General features: G+C 49.9%; 1 protein-coding gene and 1 long non-coding RNA gene across 3 annotated transcripts in view; one reads left to right on the plus strand and one right to left on the minus strand.

The window, feature by feature from the left end:
- Positions 1-18,641, minus strand: part of GRIP2 (glutamate receptor interacting protein 2) — a 90,818-nt gene that overhangs the window by 71,872 nt on the left and 305 nt on the right. The gene's annotated exons all lie outside the window — the stretch shown is intronic.
- Positions 18,015-18,641, plus strand: part of LOC141567219 (uncharacterized) — a 28,478-nt gene continuing 27,851 nt past the window's right edge. Inside the window, exon 1 of the long non-coding RNA XR_012489687.1 lies at positions 18,015-18,597. This is a non-coding gene — a long non-coding RNA (uncharacterized LOC141567219). The remainder of the gene's footprint in view (positions 18,598-18,641) is intronic.

The following is an 18,641-nucleotide window of genomic DNA, read 5'->3' on the forward strand; positions in this document are numbered from 1 at the left end:
AGACTTTTCAACTTGGATATGTTAGGAATCTCTGACCCTCACACCTAGATTACACAAAAGACTCAAGCACAAGCCGGAGAGAGCAAGAGAGAAGGGGGAAGGAGGAAGAGAGGGCCAGCAGGTATTTGCCCTGTGCCAAGAACGGTGCCGGATGTCACCTGCTTTATGTCACTGTGCTCCTGTAGCCCTGGCCTTCCCTGAATACGCCAGACTTGTTTGTACCTCAGGTCTACTGCATGTGCTCTTCCCTCTGCCTGTGCACTTCTTTGCAGAGCTGGCTCCTTCTCATTGTTCAGGTGTATGCTCGATGGACACCTCCTCAGAGAAGCCAGAGGACCGCAGCTGAGAGGAAGTCTGCACCCCTTCCTCTCTGTGCCCTGACTCTGCTTCATTCATTTTCATTTCAAGACCTGTCATTAGAGTACACGTCTATTTGCTGTCATGGTGCTTGGCTGGCTCACACACTATGGTGTAAGATCCATTAGAGCAAAGTCCTAGACTGTCTTCTTCACCACTGTGTTTCCAGGGCCTAAGGCAGTACCTGGTACATAGTAGCTGCTCAGTAAATATTTGTTGAGTGAATGAATGAGCCAGTCTCACAACAACCCTACTAGGTAAATACCAACACTGTGCCCATCTCACAGATGAAGACACTGAGACTCAGAGAAGTTGGGTAACTTGTCCAGGGTCTCAGAGGAATTGGTGGAGCATGAGTGAAATCCCGGTCCTGACTCCTTAGGCCACCCCCGCTTCCCTGTCCCACTAGGTTTCTTTCAGCTCTGAGGGCGGAAGTTCCATGAATTGTTACCCTGCCTTATAACTGAATTTCCTGGCATCCCGATGAGCAGGGTGAGAGGAGCAGAGAAGAACGGATTGCAGCAGGGAAACTGTGGAGGCTGGGAGCCCTGCTGAGAGGCCAGTGCATGAACTGGAAACAGGTCAAGTTTGCAAAAACTGGGCCCACCACTGTGATGAAACCATCTCAAGAGATGTCCTAAGAGTCCCCTAGTTGAAATCCCACCCAGAACGGGAACCCCTTTGGTAACAGCCTTGATGGGGTGCTCACCACCCCCCATGGCAGTCCAGTCCCATCTTGGAACCAAAGGTACTGGAGCCTTTCCCAACACGTGCTTGGAACCAAAGGTGCTTGGAACCAAGTGGAACCAAAGGTAGTGGGGCCTTTCCCAACTCGCGCTTGATTGGAAGGCCTAGAGAGGAAGCCTAGAGCCTCCTGAACTGGGAATTGTGTGCACTGCTGGATATGTGGCAAGAAATTAGGTTAAAGCAGGAATAGTCAGCTCATTAACCCCCCTGCCAGACTCCACATGCACACAAAGTCTGCTTCAGAGCTGGGCTGCCAACTGTCACTGCCTGCCTGCATCCGGCTAGTGGTACAAGTGAGATATTTTATTTATGTGTCTTGCATATTTATTAGGGAGAGGTAAATAAATTAGTGGCCTGCCATCTGCAACCACCAGCCTTTGACGAATTCTCTCCCTCCTCCTCTCTCTCGGGAGAGTCCACACCAGCAAAGCCCAGCCCAGGTCCTATAAAAGAAGGGGCTCTTTTTCTAGTAAAATTTTCTCCAGGGTTTGAGCAGCCCTAGAATTATAGTTTTTCTGAGAAGAAATGGATATCAGGAAAAATTCTAGGCCACTTGTCAATAGCTGCTCCTCCAAGCAAGCCTGGAAGGTGAGTATATTGCTACCCTCATTTTACAGATAAAGACAGAGGCTCAGAGAGGAGAGGTCCCTTGCCCAGGGTCACACAGCAAGGGAGTGGAGGAGCTGAGTTCAAGCCAGGGGAGGTCCAAAGACTTGGTAATGTGCTGGGGAGAAAGGCTGGACCAGAAGGTGACTACATTACCAGCTCTGGCGCTAGTTGCTGTGCGGTCCACGCTGGTCCCTTAAGTCTCCTGGCTCTTCTATGTTGAATGGGAAAATAAAACATGACAGAACAGACTTCACATGGGTTGTGTGAAGAATTTAATCACCACTTGTCTGAATCCTGAGTGGCCCTCACGGCATCACGGAGGCTCCGAATTTCCCCCAATCCTTCTTGAAGGCGCCAGACCGTTCCCCACCCCTGCCCCAGGCTTGCTGTGGTACTCAGGGTACATCAGTGAGTCTCTTGGAGTCTGTTTTCTCCTCTGTAAAATGGAAAGACGACTGGGCCAGGGAGAAAGCAGGCTGGGAGGAAGAGGACCTTACCGGTACGGAAAGGTTAGTGAAATGCAGGTCTGGTGGGAGGCAGGCAGCAGACTGGGGCCAAGGACCCTGGGGAGGAGGAGAATCCAGAAAGCCTGATGCTGCTAAGGAGCCCAGAGGGGGACTGTGACTTGCCCAGACTCACACAGCCATCGGAGCCATAAGGAGCCTCAGACTATCTGCCTCCCGGGCTGTGGAGACAAAGCCCAGGGAACTGAGCCCAGCACCATCCAAGCTCAGTGTGAATCTGAATCTTTTATGAAGTGCCATAAATCCCCAGAATCACTCTTTCCCGCAACCCACAAGCCTTGTCTCACTGCCTTACCTCCCTGCAGGGCCTTTTCATTAAATTAAGTGTGGAATCTCCAATGTAATTGCTTTTGATTTTCCCTGAGGGCCACCTGCCACTTCCCTTTAGGGCACCTACAGGACCAGGGGTACTGCCTGGTGCTCATGCACCTCCTCAAACAAACAGAGATTTCTAGAAAAATTATTATTTTTAAAGATGTTTGATTTAGTATCTTTGGAGATGACGTTTGTGAGTGCCCACTAGGTACACAGCCTTCCAGTAGCCGCAGGAGGTAGAATCAGCCCACTTCACACAGAGGGACAGCTCAGAGCAAACACAGGCCCCTTGGGCTCCCAATTCTGGGGCCGGGGGACAACTGCTGATGTACAGAGCCAGCTCGTCCTAGGGCCATTGTCAGAGGGAACAGGTGTGAGCTGCAGCAAGAATGAGACAGGTCAGACTTCAACGAGGCCAGATGGCAGCCCCGATGCACTCTGTACAGCAAGCAGGTCTCATCGCCTGACCTCCTTCACAAGGAGGGAACAGTAACAGCAGCTAGCTGGTTCAATTGGGCACCGACTATGGGCCACGCACTGCACAGTTTCCCATGACTCTCAGAAGATAGCCCAACTCCTCCCCTCGGCCTGTGGGGGCCCTGCTGGCTTCACACCATTCTACTCTCCCACTCCCTTCCAGCACTGCAGCCACACTGGCCTCCATTCTTCCAATACACCAGGCACATTCCTAACCCAGGACCTTTGCATCTATTCTTCCCCCTGTCTAGAACACTCTTCTTCTAGGTCTTCCCTTGGCTGAATCATTTCCTCCAGAAGGCCCTCCGTGACCACCCCACACCCTCTTACATCTCATCCCATTTCCTTGACTTCCGAGCAGCACTTCCCCTTGCAAATTCTTATGTATTTCTCCCCCAGTTTATGGCCCATCTCCCTCGCTGCAAAAGGACAAAGACTCTGTCTTGTTTACTACTGTATCGCAGCACGTAGAACAGTGGCTGCCATGAGGTAGGTTGTAGCTAAACAACTGTAGAATGAATGAAAGGAGAAAGGAAGGAACCAACCTGCACAGGGTCTGAATGCCTGGGCCTGGACACAGGCAGAAGGGAGGCAGCAAAGGCCTGTGGTGTGGGCAAGATGATGACAGCCCTTCCCTCCCTCCTGGAGGCTGGTTCCCTGAATCCAAGGTGCTGAGGGAGGGGGTGGCTTCCCAGAGGGAGTGAGGAGGCCTCGTGGGATATGGAGAAAGAAATGGTCTAGAACATGAGGAGTAATAGCAACACTACAGGAGATTATGCAGCTATTAAAAATGACAAGTGTAAGAAATAACATCTGCTGGGGGGAACCCTATGCAGAATTGCATTACAGGCTTATGACAACCACAGGAAAGCTGAGTCTTACTGTGGCCTTATTTATAACAGCTAAATGCTGGAAACAGCCTTGTTATACAACCGTGGGGGAGCAAGGAAATCAACTGTGCCCAGTTCAACCCCTCCATGGAGCAGTCCACAGTTAGAATAATGCAGGGAAATGCTCATCCTCTAAAACAAGGTGAAGAAAAGAAAAACATAAAACGTCATATGTAATATGATCTCAAAAAAAATAGACAGTAGAAAAAAGACTGGAAGGAAATGTACTAAAGTGTCCCTGGATGGTGGGTTGATGGAGGATAATTTTTCATTTTCTTCCTGGGCTTTATCTTTCTTTCCCAAATGGTCTACATTTAACAATAACTGAATGCTGGGAAGCCACAGTGATTGACACCCTCCTGGGGCCCAGCCTCACTATAAAATACAGCTGCCCCCACCCCACCTGCTTTCCAGGACTCCTGCCAACCCAGAGCCAGCTGCCCGTAAACCCCTAGACATACATCCTGAAACCCAATTCCATCAACACAGAAGGCAAGCAGTAAATCCAGGGGCTCTGGCAGTGGAATGTCCTGGGAGAACTCATTTTTCACCCTAGGATATATTATCCTCAATGGACAGGAGATGGGGAACATTGCTCATTGGGTTGAAAAACGCTTCTTTGAAGGGCATATCCCATGGGGTTCCCCAACTAGGCTGCCAGCTCCAGTGCACTCCCAGCTCCCACAACTATCCATCCAGGGGCCTCCAGGACAGGGACCTTTTGGTAGGCCCCTCACACTCAGCATCCTCAAACCGGCTCCTGCACGTGCCCCAGCTCCGTGAAAGGCATCTGCGTAACCCCCCAGGCCATGAGAAAACCCTGAGCGTCATCTGGCCCTATACATCTGTCCACTGCCACATCTCGCCTACTGCCCGACTCCACTCCTCTGCTCTGGCCTCAGTCTCCACCCTGCTGGGCAGACAGGCCAGGGGCCCAACCGAAGCCACCATCTAGCCTTGAACAAGTAAAACCACATCAAATCCTTATCCTTTCTGGAAAATTGCACAAATCCAGAGAGAGAGAGAGAGAGAGAGAGAGAGAGAGAGAGAGAGGGAGAGAGGGAGGGAGGGAGGGAGGGAGGGAGGGAGGGAGGGAGGGAGGGAGGGAATAAATCAGGACACCCATTTTGGAGAGCCAGGTGGCACTGGCGACTGAGTGTAATCTATTTCTCTACCCAGAGTCAGATGCATCCATGATCTCTTCATGTCGCTCTTTTAAAAGTACAAATGTTTTAATCACTCTTCTTTGTGTACAATATATCTCATAATAAAAGAGCAAAGTGCAGAAGTGCACAACAGCATGCCACTGTTTGTGTAAAAAGAGGGGAAAGAATATGAGTGTATAGTTCCTTATGTATGCATGAAGGAAAGTTCTAGCGGGATATCCTAGAAAGAGATGATGTGGTTACCTACCATGGGAGAAGTGAGGACTTGGCAAATGGAAGACAAGATTGGAGAAAGACTTCACTGATGTGTTTTCAGGTTTTGTTTTGTTTTATCTGAACCACATGACCCTGGAGCTCTAGTGCCAGTCCCCTATTGATGGATACTTTGTTTCCTTTGGTTTTTTTCATTCACATTACAATGAATGTCCTTGTCCACGTTGCCTTACGCATCTGTGCTACGTTTTTCTCTAGAATACATACTTAGGAAAGGAATGGCTGGGTCAAAGGGTGTGAGCACTTTCCATATTGACAGACAACTGTCAACTAGCCCTCCAAAATGGCACTATCCACTTATCGCATATGTCAGTCTCTGCTTACCCCATGGTCTCACCAATACTATATGCTATGAATTTTTTAATTTCCCCTCAACAGTGATACTGTGCTATTGCTTCTGTGACTATTTTCCTAATGCTAGCAGAGAAATCCCCTAAAATGGTAAGGTTGGCTATCTTTTCATTCACTTTCTGGCCATTTGTGTTTCTTCTTTTGACAACTTCCTGCTGGATCCATTATATTCTGCCGAGATTGCTTATCTTTTCTTATTGATTTGATATACTTTGGATATTATTCTTTATCTGCGATGTACGAGGTTTGACAATTAAGTTCGTGAATTTAATGTTGCTAATTTTTTTTTTATATAAGAGGGATTATTCATTATGAATTTGTACCAACTGAACAAACAGTTAACCACGTTTACTATTTGGAAGTGCTGAAAAGGCTGCGTGAAAAAGTTAGACGACCTCAACTTTTCACCAACAATTCATGGCTCTTGCAACACGACAATGCACCAGCTCACACGGCACTGTCTGTGAGGGAGTTTTTAGCCAGTAAACAAACAACTGTATTGGAACACCCTCTCTACTCACCTGATCTGGCCCCCAATGATGTCTTTCTTTACCCGAAGATAAAGGAAATATTGAAAGGAAGACATTTTGATGATACTCAGGACATCAAGGGTAATACGATGACAGCTCTGATGGCCATTCCAGAAAAAGAGTTCCAGAATTGCTTTAAAGGGTGGACTAGGCGCTGTGTCGGTGCATAGCTTCCCAAGGGGAGTATTTCCAAGGTGACCATAGTGATATTCAGTAGTGAGGTATATAGCACTTTTTCTAGGATGAGTTTGCGAACTTAATTGACAGACCTCGTATGTTGTAAATATTTCTGGTCTGTGGCTTGTCTTTGAAACTTATGAATGGCTTCTTTGGTCATAAAAACTTCTCAGCTTTTATATAGTCCAATTTTTCAATCCTTTCATGGCATCTGCTTTGGGAGCTTCTATTTATTCTCCTGATAAGGCTGATAACCTGGCCTTGCAGGGTTGTTAGGAGGAATAGAGACGGTGTGAATAAAACCTCCAGCAGTGCTGAGCCAATGCTCCTAAAATGACAGTCATTTTGGGGGTTTCCTTCCCTCACCTTGTCTCTCATCCCTTTAGCAGCCAGCAGGGTTTTCTGAAGATATCACTCTCCTGTTTGAAAACCTTTAAGCTGCCTAAAGAGATGAAGCTCAAATTCCTTTGGTGGGTGAGTTCAAGGTCTCAGGCACAAACACCTCTAAGGCCGAGCCCGGGCATGAACGCATCAGTAGCTGGATGGGGAGTGTGGCAATAACACTCCCAGGGTTGCTAGATCCTCCGAAGAAAGCTACAAATCTTTTCTTTTTATATATATGAAATCTTCTCCCAACACACACACACACACACACACACGTCAAATTTAATGGCAACTAATTTTTTTAAGCTGCTGCCAGGGTCAAACAAGATCCATTTATGAGCTGGTTATGGTATGGCCGTCTCTACCCTCACAATCTGGCCCCAACCCACCTTTCCAGAATTGTGCCCCACCCCCCCACCACGTACACACCTCATGCAGCTGATATGCCAGCCACACTGCACAACTGTAGACACACCATGTTTTTCTCAACCCTGTGCTTTTGTACACTGATGATCTCTTGGCCTTAAATGCCCTTCAATGCTCCTTTCCTTTCTGGCCAACTCACAGGTACTCTTTGAAACCGAGGTCAGATGTCAACTCCAATCCCCCAACTCCAGACAGAATTCCATGTTCCTTCCTTGAGTGTCCTATCACTCATGACTCCTGGGACCAGAATTCCAAAGGAAGCAGCCTGGGGTCACAGAAAGAGTCCTGGCTCAGGGGAAAGATATCCCTGGGATGAAATCTCTGCTCTGCCACTTCCCAGCAGTGCATTCATGGGCAAGTGACTTAACTTCTCTGTGCCTCAGGTTACCAACTGTGAGCTGGAGATGAAAGCTACACTTGGTCAGGTTTCCAGGAAGATAAAATGAAACGGTATAAGAGAAGTCCCTGGAACTTAATAGGGGCTTGATAATATTTTGCAGGATGAAAGAATAAACGGAAAAAAAAAAAGAATAAATATTTCCTCAGAATGCTCTGAACTCAGCACATGGAAAAGTTAGCCAACTTTCTGGAAGGGAGCCTGGGCGTTATTTAAACTCCTGTGCAGCCTGCCCTTTCCCCCAATCTTCTGATTTCAGTGAAAGCTGTGGAACATCTGCCTCCCAGCAGCATGAACCCTGAGAACTGCAAAGGAGTGAGTCTGTGATGGGTAAACTGAGGCAGACCAGCCATCAGGAAGAGCAGAGGGGAAATCCAAGCTCCTGGTGTTTGGGAGGTACAGCAAGAGGCAGCAGCCCACAGGGCCTCAGCTGTACATCCATGTGCTCTGTGAGATCGGGGAGTCTTCTTCAGGACTGTGTCCCCATGTCTGGCATACAGTAGGTGCTCAAAACATGTCTACTGATTGAATGGATGATTTAATTAAATAATGCGCATACGGATGCTTTGTAAAGTGTGAACTGCCATACAGATACATTCAGCAGCCTCCCGTAGCACAGGGTCTCTGGCCCCTCCACATTCCTGCTCCTGGGCGAGGGCCCAGAGGTCAGCTCAGAGCTGGGGTGGGGGAACTTTCAGAGAAACGGGGACACACAAGACCACGCAGAGGAAGGTCTCAGAGACTCCCGCGCTCCCACCCCTGGAGGCTCTGTCAAAGTCTAAAGAGCTCCAGGGCCAAGTCTCCTGCCAGCAGACCTGCCTAGATAGACTATCTCTTCAGCAGTGACAAAGAGAGAGGAGAGAGGTCAGGAGGCCATCAGAGCCCTGGGAAGCCCCTTTCAAACATAGTCTATCTCCCTCACTCTGTTGAAGAAACTGGGTTCAGAGAAGAGAGGACTTGCCCAAGGTCAGCCCACCAGGATGTGAACCCAGGTTTAGCTGCCATCAGAAGCTGGAATATTTCCACTAAATCCAGCTTGCTGGATATTAGGAGCCCCAGTTCCCACCACTGGTCAGGGTGTTGAGTGCCAGACTTGAAGCTCTGGACTTCCAGTGCCCCATAAACAATGCTTTCCCCACTCTCAGTGATGGCCTAGTACAAACGACGGGGCTGCTGCCTCCATTTCCCCATCTAGTTTCCTGCTTGACCCTGACCTTTGGAATTCTGGCCCCAGACCTGGTACTGGGTCCTGGCTGAGACCCTCCTCCCAGACTGAGGACATGGAGTCACAATACTGCCACCATCTGACTTAAGTATTACATGCTCCACTGGTCACACCCTTGCCTGGTACACCCCATAGGCTGGGAACCAGTCCAATGTCACCACATACACATGTGGAAACTGCTTGGAACAATGTCATCTCCAATCCAGCCCAGCATGGAATTGATTTCCTCCCTTCCTTCCCCCACTCACCAGCGTCTGAACCCAGACAACTCAACAGCCTGGTTTCTGACACCCTCTCTGCCCCCCAGTCCAGCTCTTATGGGGTACAACATTCATCTGCACTTTCGACTTATTTCCTGGAAAAAGAGTGATTTGCATCACATAGAAAAAACATTCCTGGGGAAACACTGGGTGGATCCAAAAGCCACTCTTGATCTGCCTCTGGCTTGGTATCTTGTCTGGTTCCTCAGACCTGGGTCCAGCAGCCTCCCCCTCGGGCCCTGTAGCCTCTGACACCACTGGTCACCATCACTCCTGCCTCCAGCAACTCCAGAAGTCAGATCAGAACAACTGAGACCACTTGCCATGCGCACTGATTGAGCCTAAGTGGTTCTGACCATTGGTGGACATGAAACAGGGGTACAAACACCGTGTGGCTCTAGCCCTCCTATGACCCTGGACATCAGTTCAGGGAGACAGGCCAGCATTGATGCCACACCTCATTCACTAGGCCGCAGGCCAGCCTCCCTTACAGCTTCGGCGTGCGTTGCAGGTGGCCACACAGCCTCTGTCACAAGTGCTCTGGAGGCCAGTGTCATCCGAGGTTTCTCATTCGACATTTGGGGTGGAGAGTTCTTTGGGCAGGACTGCCTGGACATGCCAGACACTTTGCACCTCTGATCCCCTCACACGAGATCCCAGCAGTTCTCCAGCTGTAGAGTTGTGACAACCCAAAGACACCCCAGCTTTGTCCAAAAGTCCCTAGTTGATAGCCACATTCTAGTCTGACCTTTGGAACACAACCCCAATGAAAGCTCCTCGGGGCTCTGTTTCCATGACACTAATGACAGGGAGCTCACTCCCTCAGAGCAGCCCAGCCCACGCTTGTCCATTTGTGACCAGCAGAAAGCCCTCTCTGCCAGTCGCTCTAGTCCTAGTTCTACCGGTTCCTTCTGCCTGGGATGGGCCTGAGAAACTTGGGACCCTCCTCCTCCAAGACCGCTCTGTATCCTCACAGGAGAGGCTCCCTGTCCCCTTGCCCTCTCAGTCTTCCTGTGCTTGTCCCTCCCACAGGGTAGCAGATACAGAATAGGAAGTGATCTTTCACAGCTTGCTAAATACTGACCCAGTCTGGGGGTAAGGAGAGCTGAGGGGCCCTGGTTCTCCCTTAGCCCTGCCCTGGACTCTGGGGACATGGGTCAGACACTCTGGGAGCTGAGGGCAGATTCAGGGCAGATCTACAGGGATACCTGTTACCTACAGTCATACCCAGGGCGGAGGCTGGGAACAGACACACCACCCAGTAACAACCTTCTTTCTCTAGGGACTCAAGTGCTCCGTCCCTCCCTTTGCCTGAGGCCTGTTTGGAGTGTTCAGGCAGAAGATAAGAACCAGTTTCCTGGGAACACTTCACGTGCATGGGAATCCTGAGGAAGGAGTTGAGTTCAGCTAGGGGCCAGAGAAGGGCTCTTTAGGGCCAAAACAGGCACCGCCAAAGGGCCTTGCAGGAGCCCCGTTGGAGCCCGAGCCCTCATCAGCTTCACAGCAGTTTATCGTCTGCAGCCAGACTACCTGGATTCAAATCCCAGCTCTGCTCCTTACCCGCTGTGTGCCCTTGGACAAGTCACTTAACCTTTCTGCCTCAGTTTTGTCATCTGAAAAGTGGGGTTAATAATAATATCTACCTCATAGAACTGTTATGAAAATTAAAATAGTAAATATATAAAGCACTTAGACTCTTAATAACTGTTAGCTGCTATTATTATTATTAATGTCACACACTTTCATCACCAAAATCCTTGCTCCAATGTCACTCTTCAGCATCATTCCCATCTCCATTTCTTCAGGGGCTTCTACCTCCACAGATACAAAGCACTCTGCACATTTCAAACCACTTTCGCTTCCACATTATTTCTTTAGATCCACACAGCATCCCTTTGGGGCAGGATTATTTTCTTATTTTTCTGAGGAAGAAACTGAGGTCCAGATGTGCCAAGCAAGTTGCATGGGAATCACTCACAGAATCAAGAGAGATCCCAGATTTCCACCTCCAGCCCTTATGACACCAATCTGGCTACTGGCACCCATGCTTGGTGGCTGCTCTGCGTGGCCCTGAGGGTGTCACAGCCACAGAGCAAGCTGAACAAACACAGGGTGAGGCAAGGTCTTGCTCACTGAGTAACTGGCACGGCCCTCATTGGGCCAGTCAACATCCCACGAGTGTACAGCTGGCAAAGCCCTCTCCCACTTGTCATCTCTGGGTCCTCATAATAACTCTGCTGGGGCTGTTCTTGCTCCCACTTTACAGAAAAGAAAAGTGAGGCCCATAAAGGCAAAGTCCTTCACACATGATCATAGAGTTTGGGAGCTGCTGTGGTGGGACCGGCAGCCAGCCCCCTGTAGCCTGGGATAGAGGTTTGTTTAGCGAATGGAATGAGGGGGCGACTGCACACCAACCAGGGAAAGGCTGCCCAGTTCAAGGCGGAGCCGCTGTTATACCAGGAGCTCAAACCAAATCAGGTCTCCTGATGAAGAGCCTCAGTGTCTTCATCACCAGGCCATTGAGGGAAGGATGTGAACGTGATCAGCCCAGGGCCAGGCTCATGGTAGGTGCTCAACAAAGGTTGGCTGCTCCCCCTTCCTTCCTCTAGTTCATTCATCACGCATTTAGTGAGCACCTACTGTACGCTGGCCTCTGTGCTGGGCACTGCAGACCCATAGATCGGACAGGGTGCCCGCCCCATGGAGCTCTGGATCTAGCAGAGGAGACAGATGGGCAAACACACAGTTACACTCCAAATGGAGGAGCTGGGACAGAAACATAGTGGGAGAGACCAATTCTGCCATGTTGGGGGGAGGAGAGGCAACAAAAAGCTGCACCTTGGCCTGGCCTTGGGGTGGGAACTGGAGGAAAGAAGAATGTGCGGGGTGAAGAAGAAGAAGGTGGGGGAGAGGCACTCCAGGCAGAGACAGCAGCCTGAGCAAAGGCTCAGAGGGGGCGCAGAACAAGGTTTATGCACGATTAAAGAGGGAAGGAAGGTTATCACAGCCAGATTGCAAAGGAACTGGGGGATATCAGAGGCCTCCAACTCCAAAAGGAATGTGGCTTGACCCTCAGGGTCTTTGCTTGAATTGGTGTTTAATATTTAAAGTTGGAGATAGTATGTAAAATTCTGGATTTTCAGCTTTAGAAAAACTCAGAAAATCTGGCAGCCTGATCCAGGGCTCCTACAAAGCCTGCTTTCTGGTTCAGCAGTTTCCCCCAGGCACATTTCACTCTGTTGGTCCAAAACTATTTGTTGAGCAACTGTTATGTGTCAGGTAATGTGCTAGTTACTGGGGATGCAATGGGGAATAAAACAGACATAGTCATGACTTTCATGGCACTTACATACTAGTGGTGGAAAAAGGCAATAAACATAACATAAAGTACGTACCATATAGTCAGGCAGTGTAAAGTGCTGGGAAGGAAAAGAAAGTTATGGGGCTCAAGCCCTGCTCTTTTAGATGGGATGGTCAGGGAAGGTCTCTCTGAGGAGGAGATAGTTGCACAGATATAAATGAAATGAGGGAATTATGTACATGTAAGGTGGACGAACAATCCAATAGAGGGAACAAGGGCAAAGGCCTTGGGGCCGCATTCATTCATCTTTTGGGTCACTTGCCTGGCCCCTTAGGCATTTAAGTGTGAGACCACGACTGCAAGTCATGGAGCACACTGAGTAATGTGTAAACTGGTGAAAACCACCTCCAGATGTGTGTTTCCGATACAAACTCTTACCAATAGGGAGGGAGACATGGGAAATGGAGAGATGGATGAAATTTCATAGTATGACTTTTTCCAATGGGGAAAACAATCCTTATTAGGATAACAAGGAAGAGGCAGAGAGAAGGCTAATGGAACATGGCACATGAAAACTTGAGCCCAGGAAAGACAAGCCAAAAGTGGGAGCAGGGAAATCCTCATTTTCTTCCTCACCAGCTGCATCATCTACAAAGTGGGAGTCAGGAGCAGAGGAAAGACAGAGTGAGAAGGCTAAATCTTCGGCAGCCTTGGGGCTGTAGGTTGTTGTTGTTATGTTTTTGTTGTTTTCCAAGCCTACCTGAGCTGCTGCTTTAGAAAGTCAACTACAAAGGAAACACTCTGATTTTTTTGTTGTTTCCCCATCCCTTTCTAAGCAAAATTAATGTGTAGATTCCTTGTCCTTTTACCCACAAAATAGAAGAAAAAGAGACACTATTGTTCTTAAAGGAGAGGGAGAGAAAAGCAGTCTACAGTCGTATACCGTCCTTTTCAGCTGGGATTTGTGGGGAGTGATTCTGCATACTGATATCATAGTCCGCGTCATGGGACATAACTTCTGCCACTCAAAGGCTTATTTGCACTTTTGGAGGTACAGGGAGATGTTTAAAATCAGCTCCAGTGTTGACTGTAGTTATTAATACCAAATAGAAGATCCTTTTCTAAGTCTGGCTGGTTCTTCTAAAATTTATGTGAGCCCCACTACCTGATTTAAGGCCATGAGCAGATGTTTCACAGCAGGAAGCACATTAGCTCCAGATGCCACCGCTTTGTTCAAGACGTGCACACACACGCACTAGCAACCACACACACATACATACACAGAGGACTTGGGGCAGTGAACATTCACTGCTCCCCTTCCGGCACTTGGCATGCCCACATGGACCATTTGTAACCTCTGCCTGCAGTTCTGACAGAGAGATGAGCAGCAGGAGTGAGTAGCCAATCAGATCCCATCCCGTCGTCTTCCATTGTCTCCTAGGTAACCAGCACAGGGACACATCAGCTAGCTGGGTACCACGGATGGACAGACACACACACACACACACACACACACACACACACACACACACACACACACTCCCCTAACAGTCCGTAATCGCAGAGACACTGAAAGTACCTGTCAGAACCCTGGACAGCTCCCTAGGGCGGCATTCAATGCCTTTGTTTCCAGCCTGTCTGGCAGCCTCATATATCGCTTTCCCCACTTCGTTCCTTTACTCTGCCATTCCTCTGCCTGGCATACCTCTCCCCACTGTCACCTCCATCGATTAAAACCTTGCTCATCTTCAGAGTCAGCCCAAGTCCTTGACCAAGACTTCCAACAGCTCCCATCACAGAATAAAATCCACACTTCACCACCTATGGTGATCTAGCTTCTCCATCCTAGTCGCTCATTATTCTCCCTGTCCCTCATTCCTTCTTCCTTTTCCTCCAACAGGTCAAACTGACCCTCCCCACACTACCCCTTACAGACCAGGGCTTTTTCTTGGCACTCGCTGTTGTTCTCTCTGAGTCCATGGCTCTTCTTTCTGCTCTTGACATGGCTGCACCTTCTTGTTCACTAGTCTCAGCTCAAAAGTCACTTCGGAGAGGCCTTCCCTGACCACATTAGACCACCCTACCTAAAGAAGTTGCTTCCCCTGGGACTCTCCACTACATCGCCCTATATTCCTGTGTTGTCTTCATCTCACTGTTGACTCTGAAACTATCCCATGCCTATTTACGTGTTTACTTTTTCTAAAAAGGAAACTCTGTCGCAGCAGGATCTTTGTCTTCTTCATGGCCATATTCCCAGCCCCCACAACAGGGCCCAATACATATTTCTTGAATGACTACAAAGTCATTTCCTCCTCACTGTTTTTGTATTTCCCCATCTCTCTAATAAGAGGGCTGGACGTGATGACTTCTATTAACCCTCCTGGCTAACATTCCAAGAGTCCATTAGAGAGCAGAAAAGACTGGCATAAGGAGGAAAATTAATCAGGCCATGCCACGGGAAGACTGCTGGTAGAAATACGACCTTCTCAACTGAGTCACAGTGCCCTCCGCTGAGCAGCCTCCCTGATAGTAATTTTGCTGCTGCTGCCAACTTCACATGCCCAAAGCACTAGGAACCTTGAACTTTTGTTATCTGAGGGACTGGGGGCAATTCAAAGCTGAGCACTGGCTTCCCGCACAGAGACTAGTAAGAGTCCGGGGTTGGGGGAGGGGTTCTCTGGGAGCATTCCTGTGGTGAATGGAAGAAAATGTGTTGCTGTCTATAGAACCATAAAGGTCAAGGTGGAGGTTCATTAGAACACAAGCCACACACACACACACACACACACACACACACACCCCACACACATATCTCAAAAACATCATGAAGCTAGAATCACAGAATTCCCCAAATCCCAGTGGCTGGCTGCATGTATCTCTCTTCAAGGGACATGACTACTACTTTAGGTTCTAAGAACTGTGCAGAGTGATCTGGACACATGTGTTGTGTAAGTGTGTGGTGAGTATAATCATGCTTTTGGCCAACCGCACTGGGCAAGGCCAGCTGGCGGATTTAAGTAGCCACATGGTAGGTAGACACAACGATGGATATCCCAAACCCTAGGAGTGGAGAAACTCAAGCTGGCCACTCATAACCCAGAAATCCCCTTGAAGTTCTGAGTTCTCTACTGACCAATGTACCAGATTATTTCCCTTAATTTGAAGTTATAGCAGAAGTCAAGACCAGGAAAGAAAGAGCAGTAATAGTATTTCTTAAACACCTATTATGTGCTAGGCCCTGTGCTAGGATATGTTAACATTGACTCTTCAAGAGTATCCTGAAAGGTTACCCTTCCCACTTTATGGGTGAAAAAACTGAAGCTCAGAAGCATTAATTAGTGTGCCCAAGGTCACTCAGCTGGCAAGCAGAGGGGCCTAAGTCGGGGACACGAGTCTGGTCCTCAAGCTCACTTTTTTTTCCCCAGGGCCTTAAATTATACCACAATGGAATATTACTTGGCTAGAAAAAAGAATAAAATCTTACCATTTTAACAACATGGATGGACCTAGAGGGTATTATGCTAAGTGAAATAAGTCAGACTGAGAAAGACAAATACCATATGATCTCACATATATGTGGAATCTAAAGAACAAAATAAATGAGCAAACAAAACAGAAACAGACTCACAGATACAGAGAACAAACTAATGGTTGCCAGAAGAGGGGGGGGCTGGGGGACTCGGAGAAAAAGGTGAAGGGGTTAAGAAAAAAATAAAAAATAAAATCTTAAGCCAAAAAAATAAATTAACCACAGAATAAGAGGATAAGCTGGTCTTGTTCAAAACATCCCTCCCACGGGCTGAAGCTCTTTTCCCAGGATGCCAGACTTATGGCCCTGTCTCTGCATTTCCGTCACTCTCAGGCGTGGCTGACCTCCCACCACAAGCCTCTTGTCAAGCTGGACCCGCATCTCAGAACCTCTCATGTGAGACCCAGCCCACAGGAACCAATTTTCCTGTGGCCCGAAAAAAGCCAGGGATTTGTCTTTTTAGAACAGTAATTTCCTGCTGGTGCGGGTATATGCACCAGCCACCCTCTGATTTAGTGCTGAGCTCAAAGATCAATCTCAAATAAGATTTTCCAAGGAAAACTCAAATGCTGGGTGCTTCGTGGTCTTGAAGGAGGGAGAAGTGGCCTCCTCTCAAGAGATGTGGCCAGCAGCAGGCAAAATAACCATTATCGCAAGATCCACATGCCTCATACCTGTCATACAAGAACCTTGTGCACGCCCACATGCATCTCAAATGCATTATCCATATGCCTCCATGCACACCTCACATGCACACCATCCACATGCCTCACCCATGCCACACAAAACAATACACACATACCACACACACACACACACACACACACACACACACACACACACATTGTGTGGGGGGTGAGGATCAGGAGCAAGAGAGGAAAACCCTCCCTCTCCTCTCTCAGGACATCACAGTCCCCACTTCTAAGCCTGCTTTGGATTGTGTGCTGTGCCAGGGCCAAGACCTCACTTTCCCTAGAGATACTGCAGGGCAGGTGTTAGGCCCTCCCCTTACAGATACAGAAAGTGAGCCTGGGAGAGAGGGAATGACTTGTCCAAGATCACAGAGCATGCATGTGGCTGAGCTGCCCCAATTTCTGAAGGGCCAAGCTCAGACTGAAGGTTGGTGGTGGGCACCGGGCTCTGCAAGATCTCCTTCTTAATTTACTCCACTCCTTGGGGGGCAGGTCCATTCAATAGGGGCACTCCGCCAAGATCCCCTCCGTGTTGGCAGCCCTATCCATCTGATTCCTCCCTCAACCCCAGGGAAGGAAGCCTGGGCACCCTCTGTGCCCTAAAGCTGTGCCATCAGCATCCACTCAGCTGGAGGAGGAATGGAGGCTCTGCCCCCTCTGCTGGGCTAAGCTGTAGGCCTGCCAGGGTCTTGAGGCACCAAAGGCCTGACAGGGGTCTAAGCAAGACCCTCCACAGGCTCTGATTCCAGGCCCTCAGAACCTAGGGACACAGTGGGGGCAGGGGTTACCGACCTGACTTAGCCTTGGGGACAGGATAGGAGCGTCAGGGACCAGCTCTTGCTGCCCCCCTCCCCTCTCCCGTGCCCCAAACAGAAACTTCTGGCCTGGGGTGGAAATGGATCCTTTCTCATGAACTGCACCAGATCCAACTTGGGGGACAGACAGGAAGCGGGGGCTGGACACCACCAAAATCTTGCCGTTCGCATCTCAGCTTTACCACCTATTGGCTGTGTGACCTTGGACAAGAGGCTTTCTTCCTCTGGGGCTCAGTGTCCTCACCTGTAAAGTGGAAAGAATAATAGCGCCCTCCAGAGCGGGTACCGGCGAAGGTTAAAGACACAGGCAGGTGTGAGGCGACAGGGCACACGGTACTCGAGGTCTGTAAGTCCGCCATTATCCCCCACTAAGTGAGCAGAGCGGGGTGCGGGGGGGGGGGGACAGCTGTCATTCCCTCCGACTCTGCTCCGACTCACAGTTCTGGCAATTCTCAATTAGCACGGAATCCGAACTTTCCTCAGCGGCTGCAGGACCTAGGCGCCGGTCCTTCCTTCCCCTCCACTACAAGCGCTTCTGACAACAGGTATGAGAGGTGAGGCAGCCCCGGACGCGGCCCGGGCGGAGGGGGCTGCGCCGCAGCGCTGCGGCAGGGCGGGTCCGGGCAGGGGGCAGCGGCCGAATCTCCCCTCAGGCCGCCCCCCTACCCTCTCCCACCTCCAGCCTCTTTGCAACTTGGAGGAACTACAGAGTCTGGGGTCGGCGCAGGGTGCTGCCCGGCGTGCGAAGGAAAGTTGGGTCTCAGCGACTGCAGTCTCAGGATCCAAAGGACCCCGCGGTAAGCGCCCGCACATTCCGACCCCCAGCAAACTCGCGGGGAGCGAGGAGGCACTTGGTCGCCGCGCCCGGCAGGGCCAGCTCCGGAAACCGGACTTGCGGGCCGCTCTGGGGGATGCACCCTCGAGGGTTCAGAATTCGGAGCGTGTGCTCCAGCCCCTGGCAGTGGCTCTACTCGGGTCCCACATTCACGCGCCCTGTGGAGCCCCCCTGCAGGCTTCCCCGCCCCGGCGAGGCTGCGCTCCGCACCGTGTGTCCTGCGGTGACCCCTTCAGGAGGCCCGCTTCGGGGACTCTTCCCTCCCGCGCCTTAGATGCGGCCGCCCGCCCTTCACCACCCGCTGGGATCCTCTCCAGGTACCCCCGCGTGTGCGCCCGGAGTCGGGTCAGCTCAGCTCTGG

This window comes from Rhinolophus sinicus, linkage group LG10 (genome assembly GCF_036562045.2).
Source record: "Rhinolophus sinicus isolate RSC01 linkage group LG10, ASM3656204v1, whole genome shotgun sequence".
NCBI classification, from domain to species: Eukaryota; Metazoa; Chordata; class Mammalia; order Chiroptera; family Rhinolophidae; genus Rhinolophus; species Rhinolophus sinicus.